At 43.5% G+C, this 11,875-nt stretch overlaps 1 pseudogene; it reads left to right on the forward strand.

Moving 5' to 3' along the window:
• Window positions 1-329: 329 nt before the first annotated feature.
• Window positions 330-4,273, forward strand: LOC101031018 (ferritin heavy chain pseudogene; annotated as a pseudogene).
• The last annotated feature ends 7,602 nt before the right edge of the window (window positions 4,274-11,875 follow it).

Raw genomic sequence — 11,875 nt, forward strand, 5'->3', positions numbered from 1 at the left:
GAATTCATGACCCCGTTTCTTCTCTTCTGCTTCCCGTCTCCATGTGGTGACTATAAAGGGCCTGGCCTCTCTGAGCAGGGCAGCCATCCTCCTCCGTGCAGCTGGTTGGGTCATGAACTCTCAGATTCAGAAAGAGGGAGCAGGATTTCTTGCTGAGACCTCCTGGCCAAAGTCAAGTTCTCTGACCCACATTTACTGAAAAACCTTGTTCTGAGGGCATGCAGGAGCCTCAATGAACCATTTAATAAAAATGCTTCCTCTCCGTCCTCGTGCTCTTTATCCCTGTGGAGTGGAAGGTAGGATTCAAGGCCCCAAACCTTCCCCTGAGCATGCTGGTGACCCAGTGGGTCCTAGTGAGTATTTGAGATAAAAATAGCTTATGAGAGTCCATGGCTTAGTGCAGCTGCCATGGCTAGTGCCTTGACCAAAGCTGGTATCAGGTTATTGGGAAAATAGAGCCTTTCGGGTCTGGCAAAGGCTTACTTCAAATAGACAGAGATTTTAGTCACTGTAAGTCAAGCAGTTTATGCCACCACAGCTTGCTGGCGCACCTTCACCCATTCTCATCCAATATTGCAAATGGAAACTTTAAACTGAGGAAAGAGCAGCTTCTTTGTATATGACCACTTTTTTTTTCTTTTCTTTCTTTTTTTTTTTTTTTTGAGACGGAGTTTCGCTCTTGTTACCCAGGCTGGAGTGCAATGGTGCGATCGCGGCTCACCGCAACCTCCGCCTCCTGGGTTCTGGCAATTCTCCTGCCTCAGCCTCCTGAGTAGCTGGGATTACAGGCACGCACAATAATGCCCAGCTAATTTTTTGTATTTTTAGTAGAGACGGGGTTTCACCATGTTGACCACGATGGTCTCGATCTCTTGACCTCGCGATCCACCCGCCTCAGCCTCCAAAAGTGCTGGGATTACAGGCTTGAGCCACCGCGCCTGGCCCATTTTTTTTTTTTTAACTCTTTTTTGAGACAGTTCCTCTGTCAACCCAGTCTAGAGTGCAGTGGCACCATCTCAGCCCACTGCAACCTCCGCCTCCTGGGCTCAGGTGATCCTCCCACCTCAGCCCTCCGAATAGCTGGGATTACAAGTGTGTGTCACCACGCCTGGCTAATATTTGGTATTTTTTACCAGATATGGGGTTTTGCCATGTTGCCCAGGCCTGGTCTTGAACTCCTGGGCTCAAGTGATCTGCCCACCTCAGGTTCCCAAAGTGCTGGGATTTTAGGCGTGAGCCACCACACCCATCCATGGCCATTTCTTTATATATGGTTCTTAATATATGTGTGTGAAGTTTTGAGTCCTTAGGTCACTAGCGGCCGTAACCTCCCTAGATTTTGGCATCTTTCTCTTGTTTTATACATGACCCAGATCCTATTAATAAGGAAGCATGGCCAAGCTAAGCCCTTAGGCTCATGAGGTAGATTCAGAGGTTCCTGAGTCCCATCGATCTCCACTCTCAGGCCCAGCATTGCCCTGGCAGATTGACAGCACAGATCCTTGCCATGGCTGTGGATTTAGCCACCAGAGGGTGGTCAGTTTTATCGGTGGACCATAAAGAGGAATATCTGATTTGTAGTAATTGAAAAAGCCCATTTCCAGAGCAGTCTATGTCTGGCAATCAGGTTTGCTTCCACTCAGGGAGAAACTAGATTGTTTTGAAAAATGAATTTTAGTCTTGCAAATTGAAGAGTAGTAGAAAATGAAAGGTAACTGAAGGACACATATTTTAATATTTTATTGTAAAACAGGGCATAGTAATGAAAATCATGCAAATCAAATGTATAGCTTAATTTATTATTATAAGGTAAAACCACCCAGATTAAGAAATAAAGCCAGGCATGGTGGCTTATGCCTGTAATCCCAGCACTTTGGGAGGCCAAGGCAAGTGAATCGCTTGAGTCCAGGAGTTTGAGACCAGCCTGGGCAACATGGTGAAACCCTGTCTCTACTAAAAATGCAAAAAACTAGCCAGTTGCGGTAGTGTGCACTTGTAGTCCCAGCTACTCAGGAGGCTGAGGAAGGAGAATTACCTGAGCTCAGGAGGTCGATGCTGCAGTGAGCCGAGATTGTGCTACTTCACTCCAGCCTGGGCAACCAGAGCAAGAACCTGTCTCAAAAAAGAAAAAAATGAAAAATAATTTTTTTCCAGCCTCCCCAGAAAACCTTCTGTGTGCCCTGTTCAAATCACAAGCCTTTCTCCTCTCACAAGCCATCACTATCCTGAGTAATACAGCAATCAAGATGGATATTCTGGAGGACAGCATAGACATAGAAACCCAAACTAACCACTCTTATTTTATTTTTTAGACTGAGTCTCATTCTGTCACCTAGGCTGGAGTGCAGTGGTGCCATCTCAGCTCACTGCAACCTCTGCCTCCTAGATTCAAGGGATTCTCCTGCCTCAGCCTGGAGTAGCTGGGATTACAGGTGCACACCACCACAATTGCCACCATGCCCGGCTAGTTTTTGTACTTTTAGTAGAGACGGGGTTTCACCATGTTGGCCAGGCTGATCTCAAATTCCTTAGGTGATCCACCCACCTCAGCCTCCCAAAGTGCTGGGATTATAGGTGTGAGCCACCACACCTAGCCCCAAACTTACTACTTTTAATAAATGGATTAGAAAAATGGGGAATAGTTTAAGGAGGGTGACTAGGACTCAAGAGATTTAGCAGGAGAGGCTAGATCTCAGCAAATGAATTATATTAATTCCCTGATAGTGAGCTCCAACCCCCTCCAAGCAGACTTCCTCCACAGAGAAGAGATTTACAATGTCTAAAGCTATACAAGATTAATATCTGTAATGCTCAAGAAACTCCTGTGGATCAACAAGAAAAAGGCCAAAAATCCAATGGAAAAGTGGGCAAAGAATGAAGTCAGAAATCACAGAAAGGAAATTAGAGTGGCTGGCAAGTGTGTGAAGATATGCCCAATTTTGGCCAGGCATAGTGGCTCACACCTGTAATCCAAGCATTTTGGGAGGCTGAGGCAGGATTGCTTGAGCCCAGGAGCTCCACACCGGCCTGAACAACACTGCAGACCCCATGTCTAGAAAAAAAAATAAAAAAGGCCAGGCCTGGTGATGTGCACCTGAGGTCTTAGCTACTCAGAAGGCTAAGGCAGGAGCTAGCTTGAGCCTGGGATTGAAAGCTGCACTCCAGCCTGGGCAGCAGAGTGAGACCCTGTCTCAAAAAATGAATGCTCAATCTTAGAAGTACCCTGAGCCATGCAAATTAAAACATGATCTCGCAAGACGTTCTTCGAGGAGAGTCGCCACGGTTTCCTGCTTCAACAGTCCTTGGACGGAACCGGCGCTGGTCCCCCACCCCGGCCGGCCGCCCACAGCCTGCCCTCCGTCGCCTCCACACCGCGCCCTGGGACCCCCAAGGCCCCCGCCGCCTCACCAGCACCGCGCAACCACCGCCGCCGCCATCTCTCCTTAGCCGCCGCCATCTCTCCTTAGCCGCCGCCATCTCTCCTTAGCCGCCGCCATCTCTCCTTAGCCGCCGCCATCTCTCCTTAGCCGCCGCCATCTCTCCTTAGCCGCCGCCATCTCTCCTTAGCCGCCGCCATAACGCGTCTGCGCAGGCGCGCCGGAACTCCCGTCAGGACTCAGAGGCCGCCATCACCCGCCAGATCAACCCGGAGCTCTACACCTCCTGTGTTCACCTGTCCATGTCTTACTACCTTGACCGCGATGATGCGGCTCTGAAGAACTTTGTCAAGTGCTTTCTTCACCAATCTCCTGAGGAGAGGGAACATGCGGAGAAACTGATGAAGCTGCAGCACCTACCAGGTGGCCGCATCTTCCTTCAGGATATCAAGAAACCAGACCATGATGACTGGGAAAGCCGGCTGAAGGCGATGGAGTGTGCATTACATTAGGAAAAAAACGTGAGTCAGTCACTACTGGAACCGCACACACTAGCCACTGACAAAAATGACCCCCATTTGTGTGACTTCATTGAGACGCATGACCTGAATGAGCAGGTGAAATCCATCAGAGAATTGGGTGACCATGTGACCAACTTGTGCAAGATGGGAGCACCCCAGTCTGGCTTGGCAGAATATCTCTTTGACAAGCACACCCTGGGAGACAGTGATAATGAAAGCTAAGCCTTAGGCTAATTTCCCCATAGCCACGGGGTGACTTCCCTGGTCACCAAGGCAGTGCATGTATATTGGGGTTTTCTTTACCTTTTCTATAAGTTGTACCAAAACATCCACTTAAGTTCTTTGTACCATTCCTTCAAATAAAGAAATTTGGTACCCCCCCCAAAAAAACCCATGATATCACTTGGTGTCACCTCAATTAACAAAAGTTAGGCAAATCAGATAATACCTGCCAAGTGTTGGAAAGGATGTGGGGAAAAGGGAACAATTATTGGTGGGATTATAAACTTGTAGAGCTATTCTGGAAGCCACCTGACTCTATTTTATGAATTTGAATATGCATCTAGCCAATGAGCCAGCAATCTCGTGTTCCCAGAGGAACATAAACAAGTGCATTCATCAGAGGATTGTACATGAAGGCAGCCTAGGGGTTCATTGCTAGAGAAATGGGGAAGCAAAATGTGTGAATGCATACTTTGCTGTACTGTGCAGCAGTCAGCCACAGTGAACTAAAGGTACTTAGAACTCCACAACAATCTTAAAAACAGGTGTCGCGTAAAGAAGAAATACAGTAAGATCTAGAGTATAACACTATTTATGTAGGCTAAAGTTATACCTACCCATAAGAACACTGTATATTTTTTAGGAATGCATTAAACACATTATAGTGAGTCTCTTATGGGATAGGGAGAAAGATGAATAAGTAGGGCATGACTAGGGGGAAAATAAAAGAGATCTCCTTACCAGAGAGGAAAAATGGTATACTTGAACTGAAGAGATTTCTTCAACTCTCTGTACTGAAGGGAAGGAAAATTGCCCTTAAAAGTTTCACATAGATGGTAAATATAAGGATAGCAGGAGAGTCCCCTTAATGACTGAAACAGTTGGTGCCTATATAAAACTTGGGTAGCCATTTCAAAGCAAGGACTACAAAGATACTTTAGGCATCTTCCGGGAATTTCAAGGTGGCACAGGAAATTACGTGGATGAGATAACAGGTAAAGTCTTAGGCTCCCAGAGAACAGGTTTGGGCATCGTGGGGCTGGAATTACAGTGGCAAGTACAGGGCAGATTCACACTGAAAGGAAGCAGAAGGCAGTGGATCCTGTCCAGTCCTGGGGAAAGTGTCCCATGATGGTTAAACCTCTTGGCTAGAATGATCCTACCCGGAGAGGGGACTGGGAGTAGGGTTTGCTTGATCGAAGGAGTCTTTGGGGAGACTTCACACTGAGGGGCACCAAAGGCAGTATATGGAGAAACATGCAAGGAGAGCAAACATTTGGCCCAAAGGCAAGGAGACAAAAAGATGCGGGAAGGCACTCTGATGCATGTGGTGGGAAAAGAAAAGGAACAATTAAGAAACAGCTGAAATTTGTAAAAACATATGTGTCTAGGCTGGGTGCGGTGGTTCATACCTGTAATCCCAGCACTTTGGGAGGCCAAGGTGTGTGGATCACCTGAGGTCAGGAGTTCCAGACCTGACTGACCAACATGGTGAAACCCCTTCTCTACTAATTACAAAAATCAGCCAGGCATAGTGGCATACGCCTGTAATCCCAGCTACTTAGGAGGCTGAGGCAGGAGAATCGCTTGAACGTGGGAGGTGGAAATTGCACTGAGCTGAGATTGCACTGTTGAACTCCAGCCTGGCCAACAGGAGCAAAATTCCGTCTCAAAAAAAAAAAAAAAAAAAAAAAAAAAAAAAAAAAAGGCTGGGTGTGGTGGTGCACGACTGCAGTCCCAGCTACTCAGGAGGCTGAGGCACAAGAATTGCTTGAACCTAGAGGTGAAGTTTGCAGTGAGTCAAGATTGCGCCACTGCACTCCAGCCTGGGCGACAGAGTGAGACTCTGTCTCAAAAAAATAGTATCACTAGTAACAAAGCAAACCCAGTGTGACCAGTTCTTTCCAAGGTCTACGCTAAATGACAGCAAGAGCCCAGGGCAACCCCAAACCTACTCCTGATGGCTGAGCACCCTGTAAGGCAGGAGCAGGCAGCTTGGCTTGAGCAGACATTGGGTGGGGAGGTGGGGGTGGGAGCTGTTTGAGGCTGGAGTCAGCACCGTGCAGCAAATGTTTCTTGGGAGGAAGAAGGCTGATGCATCACCATCTGCTTGACTTTGTACCTATTCCTTTTGATTTGGCTTTACCTTCATCTATCTTGATCCTTTCCTGGCCAAATATCCTCTTGGGCCCAAATGAACATTGTACCAGTCTTCTGGAAAGCAAACATTTTTGCTGCTATGTAATTGCTAACATTCACATTAGATGATATGCAGTAGCTTCATCTTCCTTAGCCTACTGCCATTGAGGCAGTAGGTTTTAGGTGGTATTGTAGTGCCTTTTGATTGATTTAAGTATTTAATTTTCATCTTCCTTCTTTGAATCTATTTGGCCTCTCAAATGAACTGAGATTCCTGTTTAAAAAAAAAAAATAGATTGATGTTATTGTCTCTTGTAGAGGAAACTAATAAAGTGTTTGTATCTGTATGAAAATTTTTTTTAAAAAGTATATTTCTAAACACAACGTGTGGTATCCTGGAACAGAAATAGGACATAGGCTGGGTGCAGTGGATCACGGCTGTAATTCCAACACTTTGGGAGGCCAAGGAAGGTGGATTACTTGAGGTCAGGAGTTTGAGACCAGGCTAGCCAACATAGCGGAACCTCATCTCTACTAAAAATACAAAAAATTAGCTGGGCATGGTGGTGAGTGCCTGTAATCCCAGCTACCTGGGAGGCTGAGGCAGGATAATTTCTTGAACCTGGGAGGCGGAGGTTGCAGTGAGCCCAGATTATGTCACTGCCCTCCAGCCTGGGTGACAGAGCAAGACTCTCTCTTGAAAAAAAAAAAGAAACCAGGACATAAGTGGAAAACTGGGAATCTGAATAATGTCTGTAGTTTAGTTAAGAATACTATACACTATTAATTTCTTAGTTTTGACAAATATACTACAGTATGTCATATGTTAATGTTAAGGCAAGCTGAGTGAAAGGTATACAGTAACTCTCTTTATCTCTGCAACTTTTCTGTAAGCTTAAAATTATTCCAAAAGAAAAAGAAAAAAAAAGTAAAGCCTCCAGCTGAAAGGCATATAAAATAAATGAAAATAGGCAAATATATCAATCAGGCATCTTTTTTTCTTTTTTGTGACAGACTCTCATTCTTTTGCCAGGCTAGAGTGCAGTGGTGCCATCTCGGCTCACTGCAACCTCTGCCTCCTGGGTTCAAGCAATTCTTCTGCCTCAGCCTCCCAAGTAGCTGGGACTACAGGTGTGCACCACAACACCCAGCTAATTTTTGTAATTTTTTTGGTAGAGAGGGAGTTTCACCATGTTGGCCAGGGTGGTGTCCATCTCTTGACTTCGTAATCTGCCTGCTTCTGCTTCCTAAAGTGCTGGGATTACAGGCGTGAGCTGCTATGCCTGGCCTCAATCAGGCATCTTATATATTAACATAAGATGTGTGTGTACATATGTATCTATATATATGTGAATTTTAAAGCTTGAAAGAATTTATACTAAAGTACTGTTATCTCTAGATCACATGATTACTAGGATGTAGAACTATAAGTGATTCTCTTCTTTGTGCTTTTCTGTATTGTTTAAATATTCACTATAAAAATATGTAATTTTTTTTTTAATTATAAGAAAAAACTGTCCCAGCACAGTGGCTCACACCTGTGATCCCAGCACTTTGGGAAGCTGAGGTAGGCAGATAACTTGAGGTCAGGGGTTTGAGAACAGCCTGACCAATATGGTGAAACCATGTCTCTACTAAAAATACAAAAATTAGCCGGGCCTGGTGGTGGGTGCCTATAGTCCCAGAAGAGACCTCCCTGGATGTCTTGCAAAGAGTCTGACACCCACTGGGTCCTAGGCTCACCCTCTCCCAAGGTCATGTTTGAGCAAATCTCTTGGGGACAAGGAACTTTCTTCTCCTTCGGCAAGATCCACAAATCAATGAAAAAGCGTTGGCCTGTGGGTGTTCAGGAGTAAGTGTGTATGCTCTTATTGTTGGTCAGAGAGCTATGAACATGGTTACAGGTCTGCCTGTTACTGTGCATGTATTCAGATGTACAGTGTGAACTTTATGTGTGATCCAACAGTATTTGTATTTATTCTTCCTTTCTTTTTGGTCTTTGGTATTTCTCTCTCTCTCTCTCTCTATTTTTTTTGAGACAGTCTCGCTCTGTCATCCAGGCTGCTGGAGTGCATGATCTCAGCTCACTGCAACCTCTGCCTCCCAGGTTCAAGTTCTTGTGCCTCAGCCTCTGGAATAGTTAGGATTACAGGTGTGAGCCACTGAGCCCTTTTTTTTTTTTTTTTTTTTTTTTTTTTTTTTTTTTTTGAGATGGAGTTTCACTCTTGTTACCCAGGCTGGAGTGCAATGGCATGATCTTGGCTCACCGCAACCTCCGCCTCCTGGGTTCATGCAATTCTTCTGCATCAGCCTCCTGAGTAGCTGGGACTACAGACGTGTGCCACCATGCCCAGCTAATTTTTTTTTCTATATATAATTTAAAATCAGTTTGTCAATTTCTACCAAAAGCCTGCTGGGATGTTTATTAGAATTGTATTGAATCTAGAGATCAATTTGGGAGAATTGAAATCTTAACAATATTGAGTCTTCAATGTGTGAACGTGATATACTTCTTTATCTTTATTTCTTTCAACAGCATTGTTTGATTTTCATTGCACAAACCTTGCACAAAGAAACATAACTTATATTGACTTTTTCTTTCTTTCTTTTTTTTTGAGAAAGAAAAGAATAATAAGAAAAAGAATAAAGAAGAGGAAGAGCCGGGCGCAGTGGCTCAAGCCTGTAATTCCAGCACTTAGGGAGGTTGAGGCAGGTGGATCACGAGGTCAAGAGATCGAGACCATCCTGGTCAACATGGTGAAACCCCGTCTCTACTAAAAATACAAAAAATTAGCTGGGCATGGTGGCGCGTGCCTGTAATCCTAGCTACTCAAGAGGTTGAGGTAGGAGAATTGCCTGAACCCAGGAGGCGGAGGTTGCGGTGAGCCGAGATTGCGCCATTGCACTCCAGCCTGGGTAACAAGAGCAAAACTTCGCCTCCAAAAAAAAAAAAAGAAGAGGAAGAAAGAGAAAGAGGAAGAGGGAAAGAGAATGAGGGTATTGCTTTATTGCCCAGGCTAGAATGCAGTCTAAATGTGAGTATGCCTATAATTGTCCTTAATAATGCCGGGGAGAGATCCAAGATGGCCGATCACTAGCAGCTCGGGATTGTAGCTCCCAGTGAAAGCGCAAAGAAGGAGAGGACGCCACACCTTCACATGAATTCTTGTTGCTCACGCACCAGGAGATTCCCAGCGGAGGAGCCCCACGGGTCGCCAGCGCGACTCTTGTGACCGGCGAGGCGGTTTTGCCGGCGCCTCGGAGCGTTGGTTCTTGGTGCAGAGTCAGAAAAGCACCATCAATCTTAACGCCGCTGATTTAGTCGGCACAGTGGGTTGCTCAGATTTCGGCGCTGAGAATCAGTAAGTTGGACATCCACTCAGAAACCCAATTACAAAGACGGTAATTATAAAGACCAAATGGATAAATCTACAACGAAGGGAAGAAAACAGCCAAAAAAGGCTGAGAATACGCAAGATCAGAACGCCTCTCCCTCAGCAGGGGATCACAGTTCCTCATCAGCAACGAAACAAGGCTTGATGGAGAACGAGTGTGTTCCAATTACAGAAGCAGGCTTCAAAATGTGGATAATAAGAAACTTTTGTGAATTAAAAGAACTTGTTCTAACACAATCCAGAGAAACTAAGAACTTTGAAAAAAGGTTTGACGAAATGTTAACAAGAATACACAATTTAGAGAGGAATATAAGAGAATTGATGGAGTTGAAAAACACAATACAAGAACTACGTGAAGTATGCACAAGTTTTAACAGCCGAATTGATCAAGCAGAAGAAAGGATATCAGAGGTCGAAGACCAACTCAATGAAATAAAACAAGAAGACAAGATTAGAGAAAAAAGGATAAAAAGGAACGAGCAAAGTCTCCAAGAAATATGGGACTATGTGAAAAGACCTAATCTACGCTTGATAGGTGTACCTGAATGTGACGAAGAGAATGAATCCAAGCTGGAAAATACGCTTCAGGATATTATTCAGGAAAATTTTCCCAACTTAGTAAGGCAAGATAATATTCAACTCCAGGTAATACAGAGAACACCACAAAGATATTCCTCAAGAAGAGCAACTCCAAGGCACATAATCGTCATATTTACCCGGGTTGAAATGAAGGAGAAAATACTAAGGGCAGCCAAAGAGAAAGGTCAGGTTACCCACAAAGGGAAGCCTATCAGACTTGCAGCAGATCTCTCAGCAGAAACCCTACAAGCCAGAAGAGAGTGGGAACCAATATTCAACATCCTTAAAGAAAAGAACTTTCAACCCAGAATTTCACATCCAGCCAAGCTAAGCTTCATAAGTGAAGGAAAAGTAAAGTTTTTTGTGAACAAGCAAGCACTCAGAGATTTCATCACCACCAGGCCTGTTTTACAAGTGCTTCTGAAAGAACCACTACACATAGAAAGGAATAAACAGTATCAGCCTTTCTAAAAAATACCAAAAAGAGCATCAATGTAATGAAGAATTTACATCAACTAATGGGCAAAATAGCCAGCTAATATTAAATGGCAGTATTAAACTCACATATATCATTGTTAATTCTAAATTTAAATTGACTAAATCCCCCAATCCAAAGACAGACAGACAATTTAGATAAAAAAACTAAAACCCATCAGTATGCTGCATCCAGACCCATCTCAACATTCAAGGATACACAAAGACTCAAAACAAGGGATGGAGAAAGATTTACCAACCAAACAGAGAGCTAAAATAAATAAATAAAAAGCAGAAGTTACAATTTTTGCCTCTGATAAAATAGTCGTTAAAGCAACAAAGATCAAAAGAAGCAAAGAAGGACATTATATAATGATAAAAGGATCAATGCAACGACAAGAAGAGCTAAAGATCCTAAATATGTACGCACCCAATACAGGAATACCCAGACATATAAGACTAATAAAGAGACTTAGACTCCCACGCAATAATAGTCGGAGACTTCAACATTAATATTAGACAGATCAATGAGACAGAAAATTAACAACGACATCCAGGACTTGAACTCAGATCTGGAACAAGTAAACGTAATTAACATTTATAGAACTCTCCACTTTAAATATACAAAATAAACACTCTTATCAGTACCACATCATATCAACTTAGAAGTTTAAACGAAATGTTTGTTATTCTCTTCCCTCATTTTATTTTATGTCTCCATTATTAAGGACAATTATAGGCATACCCATATTTAGACTGCATTCTAGCCCGGGCAATAAAGCAATACCCCCATTCTCTCTCCGTCTTCCTCTTTCTCTTTCTTCCTCTTCTTTATTCTTTTTATTATTCTTTTTTTCAAAAAAAAATAAATAAATAAAGCCTTGGTAAAACAACCAGTTTCTCCAATTGTAAAAAAAAAAAAAAAAAAAAATGGAGATGTAAGAAAATGAGGGAAGAGAATAACAAACAAGGAGCCAACCAACGCTTTGTTTAAACTTCTAAGTTGATATGATGTGGTACTGATAAGAGTGTATATTTTGTGTATTTAAAGTGGAGAGTTCTATAAATGTTAATTACGTTTACTTGTTCCAGATTTGAGATCAGGTCCTGGATATCGTTGTTAATTTTCTGTCTCATTGATCTGTCTAATATTAATGTTGAAGTCTCC

This window comes from Saimiri boliviensis, chromosome 12 (assembly GCF_048565385.1).
Source record: "Saimiri boliviensis isolate mSaiBol1 chromosome 12, mSaiBol1.pri, whole genome shotgun sequence".
Taxonomy (NCBI): Eukaryota; Metazoa; Chordata; class Mammalia; order Primates; family Cebidae; genus Saimiri; species Saimiri boliviensis.